Below are 26,886 nucleotides of genomic sequence, written 5' to 3' on the forward strand. Positions count from 1 at the left end.
TGTGTCCCAGGTGCCGCCTTACCATTCACAAAAAGCACCGCTTCTTGCGCATGCGCACTTGGCACCCGGCTGTCATGCCCACACTACAGAAGCCGGGAAGACCGCGCCGCTGGATAGAGGAACGGGTAAGATGAAAGAACAACTCCACGGAAGTGGGAGCGGGTATCTGTCAAATTCAGGTACCCGCTCCCCCCCCCTCCCCAAAGGTCAGCAGTCATCTCTATAAGGTCCCGCTGTAGAGCTGAGCGGCCGGCCCGGTATTCTGACACGGCGGCGGTGGAAATACCGGACCGGCCGCTCCATATTCGCTCCATAAGACGCACTGACATTTCCCCCCCTTTTTTTGGGTGAAAAAAGTGCGTCTTATGGTGCGAAAAATACGGTAACAAAAAAAGACCAAAAAGTTTGATAAAAATACACGCTTTTCTTTGTTTCTGTTATAAAAGTTTACAAATAAATAATTGTTCTTCATAAATTTAGGCCAAGATGTATTCTGCTACATGTCTTTGGTGAAAATAACCCAAATTAGTATTTATTATTTAGTTTGTAGGAAAGTTATAGAGTTCACAAACTATGGTATAGATCTGAAAATTGATCAATCCTGAAGTACTGACAGTCAATCTAATTTCTTGAGGTACAAGAATGTCAGAATAGTACAGATATCCCCCAAATTACCCCTTTTTGCAGAATAGACAGTCCGACGTACTTCATAAGAGGAATGGTGAGTTTTTTGAAGTTGTATTATTTTTGTCATAATTTTTCGGAAAATTAAAAAATTAAAAAAATTATTTTCACTATTTTTTTTTTTTACATACTGTCACCAGTGCAGTACAGCGTCATCATATAACTGGCATGGCGGTGAACAGGTACACTGACTGGTGACAGTATGAAAAAGAAAAAGATATATATTTTTTATTTTTTTATTATTTTTAATTTTTTATTACATTTATTTTTATTTTTTTTAAGATTTTTTTTTCATATTTTACTATGAGCAAAGTAGTACAATGTTACCATAGTAACATTGTACTACTTTGGGGAAGTGAACAGAATTTTTTTTTTTTTACACAATTTGCTTATAGCAAAGAATTACTTTGCTATAAGCAAGCATTTACCTGAATGACATCGATTCATTCAGGTTTTTTTTTTTTTTTTGTGCTTAGCTGTGATTTGGCCACAGCTAATCACATGACATGTGCATGTGACCTGCTGTGACCATTCACAGCTAGGCACTAGTATACAATGGATGGCATGAATGAAGCCATCCATTGTATACAACTGTCATGTGACCTGCTGTGATTGGTCATAGCAGGTCACATGGTACCGGCAACGGGGGCCGGTACTCAGATCTGTCACCTTCCGTGTCCGAAGTACACGGCCGGTGACAGATCGCGTCGCTGCGCGGCTCTGCAACTGCGCGAACTGCGCATGTGCGGGAGGACGCCAAATGACGTACACCCCGGAAAGCTAAACCATTTTTGCGGCCGCCAAACGGCTATAGGCCGGGCGGCTAATGGTTAAAGAGGTGAGTTTTCAAGGGATCGCTTAATTTGTAACAGAGGCATAGATAGACAGACAGATTGAGGTACAGAGTTCCAGAGGATGGGAGAGGCCTCTAAAGGTGAAGTGAAGTCCTGTTTGGTGACTATGGGAAAAGGCGATGAAGGATCTAGAGAGCAGTAGTTCTTGGAAACAGTGAGAAGAATGGTTTGGGTGATATTTCGAGATGAGGTTAATGATGTAGCTGGGGCAGAGTTAAGGTTGGCATTGTATGTTGTTGTCAGTATTTAGAATTTTATGTGTTGGGCAGTGTTTGTTCACTTTCAACCTTTCAATCTCATAGATAAGCAGGTACTTCGGTATAGACCACAAACAACTATCTTTTATTTATCAGAAACAACCATAAACATCAACATGTAATCGCCTAGTCCACATGACGAGGGCCTAACGGCTGAAATGTGTTGGCTATTACATGTAGATTTTTTTTTGGTTGTTCCCGATGAATAAAAGATAGGTGTTTGTGGACTATACCAAAATGATGGCATTTCTACAAGATTGAGTCTGTGTTGGGTTTTCAGAGGCTGCCAGCCAGAGCACTGGTGCATGCTATTTAGCACATTGTGGAGAGCAGGTGGAAGTGCTATTAATTTGTTTCAGACTCTTTTGCCAGTGTCTTTATCCTGAGTGGTCAAAGAACCCTGAAGAAGGTAACCTTGCCCTTATAAATACAGCCGTTTCAGAACCTAAGGCTAGGTTCACACTAGCATTGTAAGCAGGCATTTTGCAGTCGTTTGAGGGGCGTTTTTAATGCTCCTCAAACTTCTATGAAAATTATACACATGGCAGTACACAGTGCTGTTCACACTGAAGCGTTAGCGTTGCGGCAAAATTGACGCCTTATGTTGAGTCAGGAGGACTCCCATTCAAGTCTATGGTGATGCTCCTTAAATGCCTGGCAGACATTTGCGAGGCGTTAATATCATTAACTTCATTATAGGCATTTGTGGTGCAATTTTAACACTTGGAAAATGCATCAAAAATACGCATAGGCATTTGGGGAGCATTTGAGGAGCGTTAAAAACGCTTCCCAAATGCCTGTCTAATGCCTGTCAAACACTATGGGGGCGTTTAGGAGATGAGTCAAGTATGAACAAGCCCTAAAGCATGGAGAGCTGCAGGACAGTGTGTGTTCTTGTGTTGAGAGTTTGAGGATCAGGTTTAATATTGGTATACATATAGAGTACATGTATCAGGGGTGTTAAACTGGCGGCCCTCCAGCTGTTGCAAAACTACAAGTCCCATCATGCCTTTGCCTTTGGGAATCATGTTTGTAACTGTCAATCTTGCAATGCCTCATGGGACTTGTAGTTTGTCAACAGCTGGAGGACTGCCAGTTTGACACCTGTGATGTACATAATAAGTAAGAGTAGCATTGATATTTATATAGATATAAAGTGAAGAATTGAGGACCAACATTAATCTTTGTGTACTTTTAAAATGGTCATAAAACCTTACATACACCCAGTCAGGGGCGGACTGACAACTCATGGGGCCCCCGGGCAATAGGGAATCATGGGGCCCCTGTGTTCTTGCCCAAACTCAAAAAAGCCTATGAAAACAGTACCAGGGGCATCTCATGGGGCCCCCTACTGACCCCAGTCCCTCGGGCATTGCCCGAGTTTCCAAATGGTCAGTCCGCCCCTGCACCCAGTGAAGTGACCGATCTCACGTGATACACAGAGATTAACCCCTTTGTGCCGTAGCCTCCCAGCCCTTTAAGAGGTTTCAGAAGCCGAGAGGTGGGGCGGGGTTTTTATGGTCATGAGACCGCCGTGATTCACTGTCACTGTGGTCACATGATTGGAAAAGGTCCTGTTCGCAAGAGGAGATCGGGACCTTTCCGTGAGTCATGGACATATGTGCTGGGGGCGCGCAGGACGCTTGCTCTCAGCACAAATGTATTTTCAAATGGTACGCAAATATGCGGGCACTCGGTGTCAAGACCCAGACGCTGAGAGGCCACATATTTGTGTATGCTTTGCGTCTAGGGGTTAAACAAATCCTCCTACATAATTCCTACCTGTTTATCTGCAGTATTCTCTTCTCTACTTGTATTCAAAGTGCTGAATTTACACAGCTGGTGTGAGAGTTCAACAAAAATGGGATGGAGAGGTGAAATTTACCCTCTGCAGAGCTTAGTGAGGAAAGTTCTGAGAGCTGATTGGAAGGAAGAGACACTCCCCCTCCACAAAGCACATTGGAGGTCCCTCCCCTGTCACCTTTTTTTTCATGGTGTCAGGAAAACTTGTCAGAAGTGACTCTTGCTGATAGCAGAGGAATGAAGCAGCACACAGAAATAACACTTAGTACTCTTAATTGAGACAAGTACACAGTATAGAGGGATGTGCTTTGTTCATATTTCATGTCTGAGGTTTACAGCTACTTTAAAGCTAACATTTGAACATTATGTCCGACGGCTAAGCACAAATATCCCATTAAACCTTACTCTAGTTACTGTTATATTTGTAAATGCTATTTTTACTATAGTTTTAAATACAGGCAATATAGGCCTGCATTAAAGTGTTACTAAACCCACAACAGTAAAATCAGTCTGTATATGCAGTAAAGTGTGCTTGCTATACTCATTGTGGAACTTAAAGGGTAAATCCTCTGCATTGTGTAAAAAGGATGTTTAATCCTGTCTTCTCTGATCCTCCCTTTCTTCCACATTCCCCATTTCACCTCCTGATAGAGCAGAGCCTCGAGGACACTCTGCACATGCTCAGTTTGGTGTGTACTGCTAGAGAGTTGATTTCTTTTTCTTGGGTGGGTACATGTGATCAGCACAGGGACAATCAGCACTGTCCAATCAGAGGGTCAAGGGTTATGCAATCTCATAGGGCAGTGAGAGGAGAATGAGAACTCCACCTACAAGCTTTAACCAGTGTTCAGCTGGACACTGATAGAAGTCACAAGACTGCTCTAATTGCTGATGAAAAAAGGTATTTTACTAAAACAATTGGATTTCCATGTAGTGTGTACTGTGGGAGACCAGATATAGTGAATGCGGGGTCCTGGGCTTAGTAACACCTTAATTATTAGTTTTATTTCAGGTATTTATATAGCGCCATCAATTTACACAGCGCTTTCCATATATATTGTACATTCACATCACTCCCTAACCCTCAAGGGGTGTACAATCTAAGGTCCCTAACTTACATTCATACATACACATACTAGGGACAATTTAGACAGGATCCAGTTAACCTACCAGCATGTCTTTGGAGTGTGGAAGGAAACCGGAGTACCTGGAGGAAACCCATGCAGGCACAAGGAGAACATGCAAACTCCAGGCAGGTGGTGCCGTGGCTTGAAATGGGGAGGACCCAGGGGCGGACTGACCATTTGAGAACTCGGGCACTGCCCAAGGGCCCGGGGTCAGTAGGGGGCCCCATGAAATGCCCCTGGCACCTTTTATATGCTATTTTGGGTGTGCTTTGAGTGTGGGCAAGGACACAGGGGCCCCATGATCCCCTATTGCCCGGGGGCCCCATGAGTTGTCAGTCCGCCCCTGGGAGGACCATTTAAATTCAGATGTGTGAGTACTGTATGCAAGGGGTTCCGTAAAAATTGTCCAGCTAAATTTTGGGTGTTGGCCTTCAAAAGGCTGAATATCACTGGACTATAGGATAAGAAAATCATTCCATATAATACATTTCTTTTGCATTTCCAGGAAATACCTGACAGCAATGATTAAAGCTTGAAAAATCTGCTGAGTTGTTTCACTTCATCTTCACTGTTGGCTTAACATTGAAAACTTCACACTTTTCGGAGCTAGCAAAATCATACAGCAGCATAAATTGTATCTCGCTTCCCGCAGTGGCGTTATTTCCACAGCAGGTAGGCATCACACCCTCCCAGTATATAACACTATGTCTGCAACACTCATATATCAATGCACTGCGCTCACCCTGACCTGCTGCTGAAAGACACGAGATGGGAATTTCTACAGCTATTAATATGAGAATGAATTCTTGGTAAAGAATGGATTTTTACCCAGAAGGTCATTACACAGCAGTGGTTTTCGTGAGCTGGGACAAGTGTCACAAAGCCCCAGTATTCACAATTCACAGCATGCGGAGAGATGGATTTTTTTCCATCCTCTGATCTCCAGGGTCATGGGATGAATCTCCTTCATTTCCTGTCACATTACTGGAAGAGCCCCAAGAACGTGCACAGACGATGGTTTCTATAAACACTGTTAATACCAAGAGGACTGTATAATACCATCATATTTGGTGCGCAATAAACTACATTGGAATATTACATTTAATACAAAATATAAAAAAAGTCTATGCAATCATAAAAGTTGAACAGGAATATTATGATGCAGTAAATCTGTGTACAAAGCATAGATTTATATAATGCACATCTTTTTGAAAATGTTCTTGAAGAGGTATTAAGCTCAAAACCAAAAATGTAATATCTTGCAGCTTACCAAACATTAGATGTGGTGGCTGAGTTAGTTTTCTTTTTTTTCCATAATAAATTTTTATTTGGTTTTACAAATATAGTTACAACAAAAAACAAAACAAAACAAAAACAAAAATAGGACAGTGAAAAGCTACACAATATCACAGTGAGACAGGAGTCACTGTGGGTGGGGGGGCCCATGGAACCCAGCTCACTTTGGAGAGGTGGGGAGACCCCTGTCTCAGCTCCCCATATCCCTCTTATGTGTAAATCACCCTGTGTCTGCTAGGGGTAGAGGGTGATCTGTCCTAATATTGTGTGGGGGTTGTTGATTGTTTATGTCAGGGACCCCAGGCTTTAGCGCGGCGCACGGGTCTGCGCATACACGGTATGCCGGGGCGCACTAGCGTGCGGGCACTAGGACCTGGGCGCCCACGATGGCAACGGCGATCGTGCATGCGCACTCGCGATCGCGAACGCCCGCCTGGCACCAATGAGAGCGCAGGGCGCCCTATTTAAACAGGCTCTGACTGTGCTTAAATTGCCGTATGGTCTTTTCCTGTATCCTGTGTTCCTGAGAGATTGCCTTGTTGCCGACCTTGCCTGACCTTGATTCGTTGACTGTCTTCTGCTCTGATCCCTGGCTTCTCTGACTATTCTCCTGTCTTATCCTGTACGTTTGACCTCCTGTTACTGAACCTGGCCTGTGACCCGTTTATCCTTCTGCCTACTGCTTGTACCGTTCTGCCTCCACCGTTACCGGCCTGGCCTGTCTGACTTCGCTTACTCCACCTCCTCACATCAGGCTCTCACCTGCTACGTACCACCGGCAAGTGCATCTACCACAGCTGGTTGCACCCAGGGACCGCGACCTGGTTTCGGCCTGCTCCAAGTCCATCCCCACCATCAGGGGCTCTGGTGAACAAGCAGGTTGGGGCTTAGATTCCGCGCCCTGGGGAATCCCGGTCTGTGGAGCGCTAGAGGCTACTGCCGGTCGGTTCATAACAGTTTAATGTCATGTGGTTGCATCACATTGTTCTATTGTTTGTCTTGCTTGGGAGCAAACTATAATGGGATGTATGTATTTATGTGTATTAGCTTAGTGGGGGGTGTCACCAGCAGCCCTCCCTCCTGATGAGACTGTCTGCTGGTGTGAAGTTTGAATACCTGTGTGTCTCTTGTTTCTAAATGTAGATTGCCCCACCGTATGTCATTATGCAGGGAGGGGGGATTGCCCCCTGAGTGTATATATCTTGTATCTGTGTTCAAATAAACTAGTCTACCTTCTGGTTTACTTCAAGACTGGTGTCGTCTAGTCTTGTATGGTTGGCTGTGGTGTCTGTTGTCTGTGTTCTGTGTTCTGTCTGGTGTCTGTTATCTGTGTGCGGGACAGCGGAAGTGGTATTCTAGTGGAAGTACCCACGCGCAGTCTGGGTCGGTTCTGTTACACACAGTATAGGTGCTGCGGTGAAGTTTAACAAAGAGAAAAAAGGAAATATTGAGTAATTACTAACAATCCTACTAGTTGTACGAAATAATCATTTTAGAGTATCCAAGAAAAGGTTAAACATAACATCTTAGGTTGCAGTTCTGAACCAATCGGACCAGGGTTTCCAAGCTTTGTCAAATTTTGGTAATTCTATCATTTAGGTAAGCTAAAGATTTCTCATAGATGAAGTGGGTCTGGACTAGCTCAATGAATGCTTTTGGTGAAGGGGCTAAGTCTTTTTTCCAGTGTCTAGTAATGGTAAGTCTTGATGCTAGAAGAATATGTGTCACTAAAAGTCGATACACTGGTAAATAAAATTGAAATAAGTTTCTGTCACAGAAATGAACAGGGGTTATTCTAGTTCTGGTTTTGGTTGCAAACTCAGATATCTGCTTAGAAATTCTCCATCACGTACATTTTGCAGTGACATCCAGTTGAAATTTACACTATGTTGCTTATATTTACAATATGCGTATATACTGTAGGTGTATATTGTAATGTTTCTTGTCTTCCCCCCAGCCCGGACACCACCCCCGTCACATCCAACAACGCCACCATCAAACCCACCCCACAGGCCAGAGTACTTGGTGCCATTCTGGACTCCAACCTATCCTTCCAGCCCCAAGTCCAATCTTTAACAAACTTGTGCAGACTCTACCTCCGCAACATCGCCAAAATACGCGCGTTTCTAACTCCAGAAACCACTAAATAGCTCATCCACTCCCTCATCATATCACGACTCGACTACTGCAACTCCCTCCTCACTGGCCTGCCTCACCGCTGGCTATCCCCGCTTCAGTCGATCCTGAATACGGCTGCCAGACTCATTCACCTTTCCAACCGCTCCATCTCCGCCACCCCCCTCTGCCAATCCCTCCACTGGCTTCCGATTGCGCAACGGATCAAATTCAAAATCCTAACACTGACATACAAAGCTGTCCACCACACTGCCCCGTACTACATCACTGACCTAATATCCAAGTACCACCCAGCATGCACACTCCGCTCCTCACAAGACCTCCTTCTCTCTAGTTTACTGGTCTCCTCCTCCCATGCCCACCTCCAGGACTTCTCCAGGGTGTCACCCATCCTCTGGAACTCCCTGCCCCAACCCATCAGATTATCACCTACTCTCCTCTCCTTTAGGTGCACCCTGAAAACCCATCTCTTCAGGGAAGCCTGCCCCACCCCCTGCTAACCTGCCGACCTCCTCCACTCTTCCTACCACTCCATCCCCCACAGCTATCTCCTCCTGTGCCACCATCCCCTCCCTCCTAGATTGGAAGCTCGAAAGAGCAGGGCCCTCAATCCCCTCATGTTTTGCATTGTATTGGTATTGTTCTGTCACATGTTCTGTCCCCCTTTGTAATGTACAGCGCTGAGCGAACCATTGGTGCTTTATAAATACTGTATAATAATAATAATAGTCTTCTAAAAGGTACTTGTATATGATTTTCTGCTGTGTTGCGCCTCAGGAACATCCCTCTTAAGGGTCCAACAACAGTCTGAAAGCATACTGCAGCTACACTTGCCCTGGTGCCTATTTTCCATTACTGAAATATCCTGATGAAACCATTCCCCCATGTTCATCGCGGACTGCTCCTAGATTTGCAGGGAAAAATTCCAGGTGTGAATCCAAGAAGTGCATTTTCAAAGACATGTTACAGCCCAGTTTCTGGTAAGATTTCAGTAGAGTATCCACTAATTCTGTGTAGTTGTCTGCCTTGCTATTTCCCAAGAAGTCACAGCAAACAGTCTTAACACCTTCCCGCCCGGCCTATAGCAGATTGATGGCCGGGGGGGACACTCTCCGTTGTGACTTGGCGTCATATGCCGTCCTGTTAAAGCGATCTGCTCACGGGGATGTGCAGCAGCGCGATCTGTCACTGGCTGTGTCCACGGGACACAGCCAATGACATATCCCTACACTGGCCCGTTGCCAGTGTCATGTGACCGTTGTGACCAATCACAGTAGATCACATGTCAATTGTATACAATGGATGGCTTCCTGTCATGCCATCCATTGGATACAATTATGTTGTTAGGTGTGACTGGTCAAGGCAGTCACATGATACATACAGGGCCAATCACAGCCCATCTGTATCATGTGATCAGTTTTGCCCAATCACAGCTAATCACAACAAAAGACTGAATGAATCAGTTTCATTCAGTAACAATGATTGCAAATATCAATTAAATACATTAGCATTAGCAATCATAATGTGTTAAAACAAAATCCTGATCACTTGCCCAGAGTAGTTCAATGTTACTATGGTAACATTGTATTGCTTTGGTCACAGGGTGTTGAAAAATAAAATAGTACAAAAAAGAAAAAATGTAATAAAAAAAAAAAAAAAAAATAGAAACATTTGAAAAAAACTACAAATTCAATTACTATTATTATTTTCACTAAAGAAATGTAGCAGAATACATTTTGGCCTAAATGTATGAAGAAATGTTATTTATTTGCAAAATTTTATAACAGAAATGAAGAAAAGTGTTTTTTTTTCAAAAGTTTCATGTGTTTTTTTGTTTTATTTAGAAAAAAATAAAAAACTCAGTGGTGATTAAATACCACCAATAGAAAGCTCTATTAATGATAAAAATTTCATATGGGTACAGTGTTGCATGATTGCGCAATTGTAATTCAAAGTGCAACAGGGCTGAAAGCTGAAATTTGGCCTGGGCAGAAAGGGGGTATAAGTGCCCTGTATTGAAGTGGCTAAAGGTCTCCCATGTAGCTCTTTCAGTTTCATTCAACTGACCGTCAAAGTTTTCATCTTTCATCAGTTTCCTAATGTCAGGTCTTACAAAGATCCCTTCTTTGATCTTCGCTTCACTGATCCTTGGAAATGTCTTTCTTAGATATGCAAATCCAAGTCCACTTCTACCCATCGCCTTTACAAAGTTCTTCATAAGACCCAACTTTATATGGAGTGGAGGTAGATATACTTTATTCGGCTCCACAAGTGGGTCATGTGCAATATTTTTCTGTCCTGGGACTAGTGATGTTCTCTTTGGCCACTGTTTCCGAATGTAATGATTAATGGCTAATCTACAGTAACAAACTTTACTAGAGCATAACTCTGGAAGTATGGTTGATAGAAAAATTCTGATACCATATTTGTAAACAAGAGGAAAAATTACATATGGAACAGGTCAGAGCAGGTCTGTGACAAAAGTTTTGTTGAACAGTGATAACAGATTGGATATGTGTCTATATTTTTACTCAGAACGGCTAGGGTAGGATCAGGTTGTTTTAATATCCCATTAATTTCTGATATCATGTGGAAGACTTTATACAAATAGCTTCTAATAACATGTCCATAAAATATGTAATAGAGTACCAATCTGACCGCAGTTTGTCCAGCATTGAGGACTATGTTGTTCTGAGAATTTGGCAGTTTTTTTTTTTTTAAGTCTTTTTCCCTGTTTTAGGTGATCAGGCTAGTAACACATCTCCTGTTTTAGAGTGTCCCCACTCTGCATGAATGAGCACAGGGGGGCACCTTTGGACAGCAGCATTGTCAGTCTGGGGGGAGGAGAATGTTAGCTGTACTAGCATATTAGATACACTAACAAAGTCAAACTCCAGATGACATTTTAAAGGCAGTTACAGCAAACAGATTTTTTCCATTTGGGATAAAGGTTTTACATAAATAAATAAAAGCTGATCATTGCAAACACCCCAGTCATTGTTGAATGATTTGTCTCATCCCTGTAATTGCTACATCATCAGATTGTTCTTTTGAAAAACAAAAGACTTACTGGCCATATCATCATGTGAATTTAAGGGAAAGAAAGCCTAAAAAAGGAAAACTAATGCAGCCATCACATCTTAGAATTGGTAAGTTGCAATATAATACATATTTACTTTTGGGTTTAATACCGCTTTAAGACAATAATAACAGAAGATGATTAGCTATAGGCTATCAGTTCATCTATAACTAGGGATTTTTTTTTTTTTTTTGAGAATTCAACCACCAGCCATTTTTTTTGTTTTTTGGGGACTTTATTGGTGACATTTTTTCACACCTGCTGTGACCGTTGTTAGATGGATTATGATTTTATGCAAAATGCAGCAAGAGTTGCCGAAACATGCGAACGTGTGCAAGAACAGCTAACATTCCCAAGTGGTCAGGAGTAGAATTGGGTATTATGGTAAATTTCTTCCTGATGGAATATTCAGGATACGTAAGAATCCAGAAGCTGCCCCAGCTCATCAGGTTCCAGCTACAAATAAAATTGTGCATGGAATAATTAATATTAGCTCATACTTGTGAGCTACTAAGTGGTATTTAAATGCAATAATTATAATACATTTATACTAATACCCATTATTGTGGTGCATCAACACTAGTACACATACCCATAAAACTGTGTTAGATTGATTAATAATAAATAAATTATGTGCGTCGCGCTCCACCTGTTTAACTATAAATTAAATAAAATTAATACCATACGATGATGTATAAAAAGTATAATAAGGTGATCCTCCTATACCAATTACAAACGTGCTGAAAATTCCAAAAATCTAATATATAATATAAATTAATATAAAATTATGTAAATGTGATATTGTGTTGAAATTCATGTAATTCAGAAAGCTACATATATATGCACCAGTGTGCCTAATAATCAATAAATAAATGTACAAATAAAGTTTAACACTAATAACTAAAGATGCAATTAATTTGTGCAAATAAAGCAAACAAATATATATGTTAAATCTATCCCTACAAATATATAAAATTAATTAGACAATTAACTTATTATGAAAAAATATAAAAATATATAAATAAATAATATAAATAAAAATAAATAAATAAATAAAAAATACAAAATATTAAAAAATATATCAGTCCACTCTGTGATAATAATCTTGCTGTGCTAAAAAATATATGCGTTCACCTCACTTATAGCCAAACCGTCAAGTAAGGCTATAATAGCCTTTTTGTCCTTATCTGGGCAAGGTAGTATTTTCCATACTGAGATCCTGTATGTAGGTGGTGAATAGACTTTAGTGATAACCTTCTAACACTGGGGGTCTCCTGGACTCACTCCTGGACTCACTGAGCCTACATATGGGATGGATGGATAAGGTTTTCTCACGTCGTCCTGCAGGGGTCTGTATCCTGTCTCCACTTTTCCTCTTTATTCCTCCATATTTTTGGTTTTCATAAAAAGAAAATATATACACATAGTGCCTTATCCTGTGTATAATAAATTTATTAGGGTGTAAAAATGTGCACTCACATGTAATATAAACAAAACACGCTTTGTATATAATTATGCCTCAGTGTGTGCTCATGCACACTGTCTGTACTCGCCCTTGTGCAGATCTAGATGGCGTCGTGATGTCAGAGCCCTCCCCTACGCGTTATGCCACCAGATCATGTGGCTTCATCAGGGGGATTCAATAGAACATTTCTTCATCATCAAATAGGAGCATTGTCTCGTTGCCTTCATTACCATCTTCAACAACATACTCAGCCTCAGTTTTTTCATCTGCTGGTTCTCTTAACATTTAATAGGATTTTGTGGTGCAGGCTTTCACTCAACCTCAACATGTCCCAGTTTAGTGGAGGAACCCTTAAAGTGTCTCTTGCACAGCAAACACACCACACAGTTAGTTTTATATTTTTGAGTTTTCAAACTCAAAGTATAGCCACCTTCCTGTGAAAGCCTAAAAGAGCTGGAATTTTTTTTGAAGGAAGGAAGAAAATGGAAGGAGGGAATAGATGGAGGAAGGAAAGAAGGGGAGGAAGGAAGGAGGGAGGGAAGGAAGCAGGGAAAGGAAGGAAGGAAGGAAGGAAGGGAGGAAGGAAGGAAGGAAAGAAAGGAAGAAAGAAAGGAGGGGAGGGGAAAAGAAGGGAGGGAATGAAGGAAGGAAGTGGATGGAGGAAGGAAGGAAAGGAGGGGAGGGAGGGAAGGAAGGAAGGAAGGAGGGGAGGGAGGAGAGAAGGAGGGTAGGGAGGAGGAGATGAAGGGGAGGGAGGAAGGAAGGAAGGGAGGGGAGGAAGGCAAGGAAGAAACGGGGAGGGAGGAAATGAAGAAAGGAAGGAAAGGAGGGGATGGAGAAAGGAAGGAAAAAAGGAAGGGAAGGAAGGGTAGGAATGGAAGAAGAAAAAAAGGAAAGAATAAAAAAAAAAGGGAGGAAGAGAATGGATGAAGGAAGGAAAGGAATTAATGGAGGAAGGAAGGGAATGGATGTAGGAAGGAAGGGAGAGAATGGAGGAAGGAAGGAAAAAAAGGGAGGGAGGGAATGGATGGATGGAGGAAGAAAGGAAGGGGAAGGATGGAAGGAATGAAAAGGAAGGAAGAAAAAGGGAGAGAATAAGTGAAGGAAGGGAGGGGATGAAAGGAAGGAAGGAAAGGAGGAGAAGAAGGGAGGAAATGGATGGAGGAAGGAAGGAAAAGGAAGGAAGAAAAAGGGAAGGAGGGAATAGATGGAAGACGTAAGGGTAGAAAGATATAAAGGAAGAGAGGGGATGGAGGAAGGAAGGAAGGGAGGGAATGGATGGAGGAAGGAAGGAAAAGGAGAGAAGGAAGGAAAGGAGGACAGAAGGAAGGGAGGGGATGGAGACAGGAAGGGGAGGAAATGAAGGAAGAAAAGAGAAAAGGAAGGATGAAAAGGGAGGGAGGGAAGGAAAAAAGAAAGATGAAAAGGGAGGGAGGGGATGGAGGAACGAGAGAAGGAAGGAAAGGGTGAAAGGTAAGAAGGAAGGGAGGGGATGGATGGAGGAACAAAGGGAAGGGAGGAAGGAAGAAAAGAGAGGGAGGGAATGAAGGAGGAAAGGAAAGGAAAGGAAAGAAAGGAGGGATGGTTCCTGGCTTACTGGCACATTCAGCATCACACAGCTGCTGGCTGATCTGTACACAATTTCCCGCCCACGCATCTCCTTCTCAGAAGCTGCATGGACTGGAGTGTGGGTGAGGACAGAAGGAGGCAGAGCAGATGCAGGCTCTCTCCTCTGCCATTGTTGTGGAGGATGGGGGAGGGGCTGGGCACTGTGTCAGAAAACATGAGGCATCAGAGACCTGTTGGGGGGGCTGAGGAGCACACAGGGGGAGCCCAGAGGGAAAATCCAATGCCCAGTCAGGGATGATCGGTGCAGCAGTGGGGATGTTACAAGCAGTGAAAGCTCCTTGTATGGCTTTCAGTGGAGCAGTTGGAAGCCAATTTTCCCCTCCTTTCCCGCGGCTTACAGCTGCTTCACTGAAAGCCATACAGGGAGATCGGTGCTTGTAACTGTCCCCACCGCAGCACCAATCATCCCCGACTTTGTTCCTGATACATTTCATCCATGAGTGTGGGGTGTGGGGTTCACAGCACAGTGGGTCCTCCCAACCTTTGAGGCCCATGTGCAGTGAACACCTTGCACCCGTGGATGACACATCACTGTCTCCTACCATTTCCAGTGAGACTTTCCTGCAACTGAACTCCACAGTACACTGACACATCAATGGCTAGGTCCTTTATACAAAAACATAGATAAGCACTGCAGAAAAGCATTGGTTAAGCAGGTTTCAAAATAGCAAATAGCAAATGCAACAGTTCAAAGCAATGGAATTATTTCATTAAAACTGCTATTCCCGGGCTATGTGAAAAATACTGTCACTGATGTACACACAATAAATCAACCTGTGTTTGTCTACAACAATATAAGTAATCTAGAGCTGCTGTCTGAAAAGGGTGGACCCTTCAAATACCATAACACATGCAATTTAACAGAGCTGCTCTTCTATTACATAAAACACAACTCCTATTCATGTGCTTAAAAGTTCAATAAAGTAAAATAAGTGCAGTCCATAAATAAAAAAAGTGAAGTCCAATAGCAAAAGTGCAACCATGCACTTCATGAATCTCTTCCTTTTTTTCATTTAGAAAAGCACTTTGACTTTAAGAAGCCTAAACCGGGGGTGATTAGAAATAATTACCCATTCCATTTCTTGCTCCTGCCGGCCATTCAGACTGGCAGTTTACACTATGGCAGTCACACATAGAACAATTCAAATTCATGAGAGCAAGGTATTTATTAAATGTATTTATATAAAACAAGGCTTTAGATAAATGGTAGCAACAGCATAGTCACTGGCATGGTGCTTACTGGCCAAAGTTAAAACATTCCAACAGTACAAATCCACTAAAAAGACGGAGAGAGAGAAACGGATATCCTACTTTTTAATTTGATAGGGGGAATTCCATTTAAGATAACAGTACATCTTTTATGACTTTCACTCTTTGTTGCAATGGAACTTAAATTTACTGTTTATAAATGCTGATTTAAGGTTTTCCATCTAGTTGCAAGTAGATTCCCATGTTTCTGTATCCCATTACAACACCTCAGTCTAAAGGTCTGCTTACTTCCTCATAGTAAGCAACAAAGTTGTTAATCATGAATAAATAAAAACCTGTTGACATAATCTGATAACACTTATTGCTGTCTCTGAATACTTTCCATTATTAGCATCAAACAAACATGAAGTGTACAGGTTAGAAAACCCCAGGTTAAAGAAACCTATGCTGGGATGCCTTTCTATGCTTCCAATGACTGTTCCTTACAAAACTGCTAGTTGCTTGGCTATCATTCTAAATCACATGCTTCGTTATTTTGAGTTTTTGCCTGGAAGAAGTAGGCTGATCAAGTGTTCTTGTTCTGACTTCAGTTACTGAAAGCTTACTCAAAACAGTTTGTGGCTGGCATTTGGTTCCTAGAGTTGGCCCAATTCTATGGATTAACATCAGGAAGGAGAATTAAAGTGCATTTCCTCTAGGCAAGCAGCTAACAATATGTGCAGAATGGCCCATAGGTAGGAAACGCAAGGGCAAGTAGAGGAGGACCATCACCTTACATGGAGCTGAAATCCACAGACAGCCAGGCAAATAGATTTTTTTTTAAAAGGTCAGTAATGACAGTTCACATACTGTATTTCCTTCAAAAAAGGTTACCTTTATTATGCTTTTTTGTGGAATTTTTTTTACACAGAAACAAAAACTGTTAGACTCCTATATGGATAATAGTCATAACAAAAACAACACCAATGCAAATAGCAGTCAAGTGCCGAAATCCATATGCTTCATATGAATTTGTATATAATTCAAGCTGATTTTGTTTGTGGGTATTAGCAGACATCTTAGCTGATTGTTGTTGACAGAAAAGTTCATTGGCTGCACTAACCATTCTCAGCTGATTGCTTTCGCTTCTCCAAAGTTTAAGCTAATGTCAAAGGGTGCCTGTACATTTCCTGCCATAGCAAGATGCCACAAGCTCTGGATATACAGCAATTTCGCTTGGAAAAAAATGTTTTTGGTAGTTCAATCATACCTAACTGTCCAAATCTTTTTAATTTTTATACCTAATTATCCTAAAGGATAAATGCACTTATACCCTTGGCCTACCCCTTCACCACCCTGGATGTGGCCCACAGGAAGTTTCAGAGCCTCTGGCCAAAATCCTGTATCTTTCATCAAAGCCTGTGGAGTCAAACACCATAGGTTTCTACTGGGACATCTTCTGAGTTTTTCAGCTCCACTGTGCTGGCATAGCTAAGGAAAAACAAATCATCTGGAGTTCCTGTGCTCTGCTGTTGTTCAAATCAGGTAGATCTATACAAATGGGGAAAGGAAGGAGTTTATTTGGTTCTCTGAAAGTACAGTTATCCTTTAACCAAACAGATTTAACTTTTTAGCTCTTTAGAGATTTTTAGTGAGAATAAGGAGATATTAGCATGCATTGGTACTTACAGCTTAACAAAGGTTAATCACACTTTGCCTGTTTTGCCAAAAACTCTTTGTTTTCCCCAACAAGTCCATAATCTCTTTCTGTATTATGCAGCTCATTACCCCGTGTCCTTTGGCTGTCCCACGTAGCATACACAGAAAAGAGAGAGCGAATAGTACCTCATCGTATAAACAGTTCTGACTTTCCAGTAAGCGAAGGAGCTACAATCCCATTATTTAGTGAGGACATTTCCCAGCACATCTACTGGACAATTTTAAACAGACTCAGACAAATGTTTGGCTCACTCCAGAAACCCCATAACTTATTGTAACCAGCGTTAGATCTTATTTTTAGAAATATGTCTTACACATCTATTACGCAATGGCTCAGCAAGATCGCTTTGTAATATTACTGCAACTTGTGACAAGGCCCTGCTCTTTACCATTTTCCAGAAAGAGTTGTAGTTTGCATACAGAATTACGCAAGGCCATTATTTACTATGACTATGTTATTAAAGATAACAACAATTTCCCTTCTTTTCTCAAGGGTTAGACAATATTTTATGGAAGTTAAGTTAGTTTTGAGTTAAAGTGTATCTTAAAAATAAAATATGTTTTAGATAAAGGGATGTAGAATTTCCTTGCTTTCCTGAAGTGTTAGAAAGAATTTTATAGAAGTTAAAGTGTTACTAAAGTGAAAAAAAAAGTTTTAATTAAAATAATAAACATGTTTTACTCATCTGCTCTGTGCTGGGGTATTGCACAGAGCAGCCCATATCCTCGTGTTCTTGTGTCCACTGTCCCACGGAATACATTAAGGTAAAAAATGTTTTTGGCTTTAGTACCACTTTACATTGATTGTAAACCTTTGTTTGTTTTATTAAAATAACATGTGAGCAGCTCTGATTCTCATCTCCTTGACAGCAGCAGGAGCCAATGCCTCCTGCTGCTGTATCTGAGCCAATGAGGAGCAAGAGAGCCTTGGCTCTTGTGCACATTGCTGGTTCAAGCTCTGGCTCAGGTATGTATTTAGGAGAGCTTCAGGGGGAGCTGCACCTTTACCTCAAAGACATACTAATTCATAGCCACTTGGATAAAATTTGACAAACACCTAGGGCACAGACTTGGTTGCTAGATAGACCCAAGGGCAGTTTTGAATGTGGCCATTGTAAGGCATATGCATATGTTCCAGTGGTCAAGGAATTTGTTAATCCAAAGAATGGTGAAGTGATCAAAATAGAGGCATTCTACAATTGTAGCACAGAGGGAGTAAATTATGCAATAAGATGTCCCTGTCTCAAGTTATATGTAGGTAAAATGATTCTCCCTTTTAGACAAAAGATTTTGGAGCATATAAATTATATTGCTCTACAGAAAGGCATGTTGTAGCTAACCATGGGGGTCGACCTGATGCGTAAAATTTCTGGATAATTGAAGAAATGCAGCTGGGCCAAAGAAAGGGAGATCTGGATAATGTTTATTAAAACAGGAAGCAAAATGGATTTTTCAATTAAATTCATGGGCACCACATGGCCTGAATGAGGGGTTCACCCTTTTACCTTTCATGTGTGATTAGTTGCTCTGGATTTGCGTTGTTGTGTCTAATGTAATATATTAGGTATGGATTGTCTAATTGGATGAGAATGATTTCAATAGCCCATTATGCAACAATGGAATAATACATTGTTGTAAATATAGTTGCTCTCCCTTTATTTTAAGCTCCCTATGTGTTACAGATATATCTATTGGTGGTAACCATTAGGTTCTGAGTGTTTTGGTATAATAGAATTTAGAACAGTGATCTTCATGTACAATGTCTATGATAAGAGTATATAACCCTTATTTTTATTGCATTATTTGTGGCTTTATTACAGCATTGCATTCCACAAATGGTTGGCATTATATAGAGGGATTGACCCTCTGCAATTGAGTTGTTGCTTGTGTGCCATTCTCTTTTCTGTCCTCAAGATAGTGATGGCTTGTATACGCTGAATATCTGTAAAATGGCGTCAATGATGTCAGAACGCCACGGTGCATGCGCCGTGAAGCACCTGCATCATGACGTCATCATGTCATGAATGTGGTGGCCATTTTGGCCAGCCAATCTATAAATATAAGTGAAAACAAACAGTAGATGCCATTTCCTTAGCATGTGACCAGAAGATCACATCTCACACTTGTGCTGTTCACTTTTTCGCTCTATCATTTAACCCCTGACGAAGCTCTGCTATGGAGCAAAACATGTAGGGTGTTTCCTTTTGCTTTTTTCTTTAGAGCACTGTTTATTTTAAGCACATGGTCACTATTTTCTAAAAAAAAAGAAAAAACTATTTGTGGGACAAAGAGGATTGCATCTTTGTTTTTTGTGATGCATGGTGATCCTAATAGGCAGCCAGGTATTTTTGGTGGATATGGTGATGTGTGGGGCCTGTTCATTGTTGGTGTACTTTCTTATCACATGGATGGGTGTACTCGTACTCAGGGGTGGAATGACCATTTGGAAACTTGGGCACTGCCCGAAGGCCGGGTAAAATCCTAAATACAGGTTTCTAGAATAGGCTGAATTTCTAGAATAATTTGAATAGGCTGTATTGGTGTGTAGGGACACGGACCCATGTACAATTGAATAGATAAAAAATATACCAGTGTTCAGTCTTAATAAAAAAAATATGTTTTAGATAAAGTGATGCAGAACTCCTGTCTGTTTCTTTATTGCTGTCTGTGTCCCTGTTGGGAAGGATAACCCTCTCTATTTGTGCTGATGTTCATTTTTACAAGGACTACAAGCGAGGGAAAATCCAAAATCTTGAGTCATTATCAGAAGAGAGACTTAAATCTCAGAAGAGGTTAAATCTTCTGTCTAAGGACACTTGTTCCAGTAACAACTGGGGATTTCCCTTGCTTTGGAGATATTTATTTCACTTGTGGCTTCTACAACAGGACATAAAAGAAGATCTCCACAACAGGACATAAATAACACAAAACAGGGAGCAGCATTAGTGAGTCGTTCCAATAACCAAGTATGGTAGAAAAGTAAATGCTGCTCTGCCCTGTCTCTGGAATCCAGTGTATGTAACCCTAGGGGCCCCATGAAATGCCCTTGGTAACTTTTTCATAGGCTTTTTTGAGTTTGGGCAAGGACACAGGGGCCCCATGATCCCCTATTGCCCGGGGGCCCCATGAGTTGTCAGTCCGCCCCTGTTCACACCTAAGCGTTTTCTGCAGTGTTTTGCAGAAACGCACTACAGTCCATTTACCGTAATTTCCTATGGGACACGTTCACATCGCCACGTTTTCACCCAGTGTATTTTTTGGAAAGGGTCAGGGACTTTTCTAAACGCAAAAAGTTGCATTTTTGGTTCTATATACTTCACTGGAAACACTGCAGAAAAGCATGTAGTGAGGTTTTTATACATTTTTGATGTGTTTTGATCTGCCTAGCAACAAGAAAAAAAATGCAAAACATGTCAAAAACTTATGTGCAAAAACGCAAAACAGACCGCAAAAAGCACTGCAGAAATGGATCAAATGCAAACTGCATAGGTATGAACCTAGCCTTAGATGGCCTCAGCTGCAGCTCCAGCCATGCCAGAGTGTGGTTGGAGTGTCGTCTGAGGCCTTCTTACATACACCAGACTCCAGGGACTGGTCAGAGCGGTGTCTACTTCTATACTGAAAATACATTCTAGTGTGCTTTCATTCACAGAATGATCAGAATGTTGCAATTTATTTTCATTCCTGAGCTCAGGGCAGAACATTTCCACACTGATACATTGTATACTTTCAACTTATTGGCCAGTGATCCCTTCATTATTATTTTGTTCATTGTTAAAAAAAAATGACAGCTTACTGCCAGGTGATAAAAAAAAAGAAATATGTGTGTTCTTTAGCCCTGGTTCACTCTGGTGTGACTTGTCATGCAATTTCAAACTGCATGACAAGTCGCACTCTAATGTCGGCAATGGAACAGTTCAGATTTGGTGCTAATCTGACTTTGCGGTCCAGCACCAATTTGAAAAAAAAAAGGTTCCTGTACTATTTTTTTATGCTTTCAGGTGCACTTGAAATCACACTAACATGCCGTTTTGAAATCATGTGACTTCAAGTGAAGTTGCATGATTTCAAAGTCGGATCCAGTGTGGTAGCATTTAACTCACATTTGATATTTTATCTCACATTTGATATTTTACTTTGATAAATTTACTCTCATTGTCTCATGCGATATTTCTGAAAAATGAGAAACGCGACCCTCATATCGCATGCGGAATCCTTGCGCCTGTTTACATATATGCGGATTGGATACGGTTTGAACCACATCCAATCTGCATGACGTGAAATTACATTGCTTCCTATGGTGCCTATGGTTCCTGTTCACATATGTCCAGTGCACTGGTGGTGCAGATTCAGTGCAGTTTGAAAAAGAGTTATGTCTGATTTGTGAGCAGTAGCTTCAGGTTCAGGTGCGGATTACAGGCTATTGACTTCAATGTAAACCGCATATGTGTGAACAAGATAATCCTGTCCTGCACCTGATCTAAACCTGACGTGAACCTGTGAACAGCTACTGTATCAATTAGCAGTGAAACCTGAGCTTCAATGCACACCGCATATATGTGAATCGGTAGTCACACCTCTGTGCCATCTGATTCTATTATATCACTTTGTTTGGCAGTTAGACTACAAATAGCCCCGGTGAACTTCCAGAGTTGAGACAGACTGAAACATGTCAGGGGTTATTCAGTTTAACCCCTAGCCGCCGAGCTCACACAAATATGCGTCCTCTTGGCATCTGGGCCTTGACGCTGAGCGCCCGCATATTTGCGTACCATTTGAAAATACATATGTGCTGAGAGCGCGCTCCCAGCACATATGTCCGTGACTCACGGAAAGGTCCTGATCTCCTCTTGTGATCGGGACCTTTTCCAATCATGTGACCCCCGTGACAGTGAGTCACATGACCCTAAAACCCTGTCCTGCCTCCCAGCTTCTGAAACTCTTAAAGGGCCAGGAGGTGCCGGCGCAAAGGGGTTAAAGGAAGTGATGTAAGAGACTTATGAGGCTCAATCCACTAAAATAGATGAGTCCCTACAACACCACTACTTGTTTGATCTTTTTATCTATCGTTTCCTCCTTAAAGTATTCAAATCTTAACCATAAAAACCACCAAGATGTGTAGTCTTTTATTTCATGTAAAATAAAAATGTTCTGTCAAAAGTCTTGCATTTGACTTTTGCTCTGTTTTTTCCTTCCTAAGAGTTTTTGAAACATTGTTATTCTGACTTAAATAACAATTTGGCCCCTTTAACATGTGCGATTTGGTCTGCCTGCCAGTTTTTCAGGCTGACCTGATCGGATGGTCCATGTATTCCTATGGGCTGGTGGATGTAAATGACTTTTGTCCATTTACACCTGCCTACCTCCAATATGATCCACTAAAAAAGAAAAAAAAATGGAAGGGGATCGCGGTTCCCTTTGTCTAGATGGATCAGATCAAATTGGAGGCCAGTTGGGTGTAAACGTACAGGCAGTCTGTTTACACGCCCATAGAGCCCATAGAGCGGTGCAGGCGGTGACCGTGTCCACTCTGCAGAAACTAAGCAGACACAGACCTGTCCTCTGCCCGCTCTGCTCTGATCAGCAGGGGATGAGAGGACAGATTCCCTGCTGGGCAAAATGGATTCCACCCCGTGTGAAAGGGGCTTTAGTAACATCTTTATATTTGGAGGGCTGGTAGTCATTCCATTGTGTTGGGTTAAGAGATAATATTTGGTAGCTGAACTGACCAATATTTGGTACTATTGGATGCTTTGTCTATAGTCTATAAATCCCATAGAATAGACAGAATTATTTCATGTACACACTATGGGTCATTTTATATATACAGTATATATATATATATATATATACTCATATACTTGTCCTGTCCTTCACTGATGGAGGTAAAGGTGAAGATATAAAGGCCAGCTAAAGACCAACTAAAAATACTTACATTAATAGCTTTCCCTTGTAATGTGATTTTAAAGAGACATATTATTAGGTTACTGTACTAAAGGGCTAGGTTTAGTGGATTACAGTTGTAATGTGAGATGTTCTAGCTTGACATTTAGTTGATACAAAGTATATACTCAAGTGCAACAGTGTCCTTGGTGACATTTTCTTTTCTTGTATATACTGGAGCATATCTATATATATTAGTGAGCGGTATTTGAAATGGATAACTGCTCTTGTATTATTCTGCACGTAGGTGTCTGCATTAAAGTCTTTCCGATTACATTCCTCATGCACAAGAATTTTACCAGCAAGATACTGTTCATTTGCACAATGGAGGTGGAGGTGAAAAAAGCAGGGCAAGGAAATCTTTGCTAGTGGATGTTTAAAATCTGACTCTAACAAACTATTGCCATTTAATCTGACTCTTTAACCCACTATTGCCATTTAATCTGACTCTTTAACCCACTATTGCCATTTGATATTTACAGGTGACAAAATGATTTTAGCATGTTTTGTAATTCGGGGTGAGTGAAATTTAGAGTTTGACTTCCCTCCAAATGTGTCTATATTTTGGCAAAATGTATTGATGTCAATAGGGAAGGTGAAATCAAAATTGTTTTAGTAGCTTTCAGGGCTGTAATGAGCTTTTCAGGTGGACCTGATTGGAAGGTCCATACATTCCTATGGACCAGCAGGTGTAAATAGACTTCTATCTGCCTACCTCCAGATTCGATCTGGGCCACAAAAAATACGAAAGAGGACTGCGTCCTCTTTTGTTTGGGAGGACCGGGTCAGAGGTAGCCAGGTGTTAATGGACAACGAAGTCTGTCCATGTCTGCTCTGTATAAACCGAGTGGATGCACACCTGTCATCCACCTGCTCTGGGATCAGTGGAGAGATTCCCTGCTGATTGGAACAGAAGGTGCCAGTGTGAAAGGGCCCTAAAAGACAAATATAAACCTCAGTCCAATCATTTATATAAAATTAAACTCTTCTATGATATATGTTTTTCTGCATGCAGCCTACAACGAGAAAGAACTTCTTATCATAGTCAATGAATACTGAGCAACTGAAATTGTTGTAGAATATAGCATAGAGCAGTGTTTCTCTACCTTTTTTCAGTCAAGGCACCTTTTGAAATTATGGACAGTCCTGAGGCACCCTTTAAAATTATGGACAGTCTTGAGGCACCCCATTCTAAAATGTCAAAAACTATTCTAATAGTTTTTATAATGCAGCAACATCCACACATGTAGGACACCCAACATTAGAGGTGATTTATTCTTCCAAAGCAAATACACTTTTGCACACTGGCACTGACTAGTATTCTGGTGTTTCTCTTCTCTCTCAGTTTTTCTCCATCATTGAGCTAATGTTACGACAGCACTGATGGAGAGGGGCGGGGGGTCAAACTAGGATGCAGTGCAGGCAGCTGACATCCTCCTCACCAAAAAATGATGTCATTGGTTGTCAGGATGCTGGCAGCTAGAAGGTCTTAATGGCGCACAATGAAAACCTGCGACTTTGTGTAACTAAAAGGCAGACTTGTTCCACCCACTGGCCTGTACAAGTTTTGGGCAATTTTTAGACATTTTGCCAAGGCACCCCTGAAGAAACCTCAAGGCACCCCAGGGTGCCTGGGCACCCTGATTGAGAAAGGCTGGCATAGAGAGTACAGGAGACAGGACTAACCCTACGTTCACATCTGTGTGGGTGAAATGCGGACCCGAGGGCGGGTGCCATTAGTTCTAATGTCATGCCGCCCGCACTGAAAAACGCAACCATACTGGGAACCGAGGTTTCCATGCGGGCTGCGTTTAACAAAGTGTAGGGACTTCTTCCCTGCATGTCACTGGCACAGGAAATGAATCAAATGAATGGGCTCTCGTGCCCGTGCAAAACGCAGCTCGCACAGCTGCATATATGTGAACCGGAGGTAAGTCATAAATAGCCCAGTGTCCAGAGGACAGGTGTCAGAAATGCATAACACACAGGGTGCAGGGGTTAGCAGTCTGTAACACACAGAGTGCAAAGGTAAGCTGTACGCAATGTACAGAGAGCAGGGGTCACACATGGTTTATACACAGGGAGGTATGTAACACACAGAGTGCAGGAACATGGTTAGGAGTGCAGAATCCACAGAGCAGAGGGGAAAAGATTACAAAATGCACAGAGTGCAAGGGTCAAGAAAAAGTAGTGAACAGGTCAGTACACACAATTTACCTCCTGAAGCCAAAATACCCACCAGAACAGATGTCCCCTCTCCCATTAGTACATATTCTTTTCCCCTTGAGTACAGATCCTCTCCAAGTACAGATCTCCCTCCAGCACAGCTGCCCCATTGTACAGATTCAACCCCAGTACAGACCACCCTAGCTCTCCCCTGCCTCCTAATACAGTTCTCTTCCCAGTACAGGTCTCCCATCCAGTACAGCCCCCCCCCCCCACCCCATTAAACCCACTTACCAGAGCAGGCAGTTTAAAGTATGGGAAAGTCCTCTCCTGGCTGTTAAAGATTATAAAAAAAATCTAAAGTGCCAACATTTTCCACAATGCTCTTTACAGTGAAGTCATCTAGGCTCTAGTTATTATGAAAATGCAGCATACACAAACACAAAAGACCTCATTCATACAGGGTGTCTGCTTTGCTACTCTGAACGCCAGAACTTCCGGCAGGAGAAAGCTACTTAAAAAGCCACAAATTGCACACGACATGTTTAAGTGCATCAATTGTTTGAGCATTAATGGACTCCATTAGCCAGAATATTAATTTATTTTGACCATGCGGATTAATTAACGTTCAGATGTGTTTAGGTGCTCTTCAGCGCCTCTCCTGAATGTGCTTTTGATGTGTTTTTTTTTTCAGCCTGTAAGTGTTCCTCTTCTAAAATGCCTGCGTAGACACATAGACTAATATAGAGGTGTTTACAGGATAAAACCCCAAAAAACAAACGCCTGTAAAAGCAGCATTATTTTTTAAAGCCCGTGTCCATGGAGCCTACAGCAATAGAAATAAGAACTCTTCTAAAAAAATCTAAATGAAAACTGTATAATTGTCATCATGTCTGACCTGTACAATATGAAGCCTTTTATGATGATGCAGCGTTACCCTCTAGAGGGGCGGTGAATTTTGTTGGATCCCCTAAACGCTGTACCGCCAGGCAACATTCATTTTCCACACATTCTCCCAGAGTCAGTAAGACAGTCATTGAGCTTGTTTTTGTTGTTTTTATTAGGGGTTAACAACTTGGATGAGGTCTAGGGGTGTATGGAATGCCCAAGGAACTGTAGAACTTTCAGGACAACTTCTTAGCAAAGTGACAAAATGTGGACAAAAATCAGCAACAGTCTTAGTAAAGAGCACTGCGTCCCCTTTTGTGTATCTCCACAGACCCCAGATGAAACTCTCCTCCTTCAGCTGGCTGTCCTGAGGGTATCACTGGGCAAGGGATTCCAAGATCTAATGTGGAGTAGTCCCAGATGAGAACTAGTTGGGTATTGAACCTGACTGCCCTCTCCTTAATGTGGCCCAGAGGGTGTAGCAGTACTCACACAGTCCTGTCCTTATGCTAGGCTGGCTCCTTCCCTTCCTCAGGATGCCCCCCCAGGAGACTGTGGTACAGTGAAGATCCTTCTGTCAAGCTTTGGCCTGTAGATAGCTCCCACTCCACTGGGGTCCCCTCCCAGGCTACACACTCCAGCACCTTCGTTC

The sequence above is a fragment of the Staurois parvus genome, unplaced genomic scaffold, assembly GCF_062004578.1.
Source record: "Staurois parvus isolate SC_StPar_1 unplaced genomic scaffold, SC_StPar_1.0 ptg000106l, whole genome shotgun sequence".
NCBI classification, from domain to species: Eukaryota; Metazoa; Chordata; class Amphibia; order Anura; family Ranidae; genus Staurois; species Staurois parvus.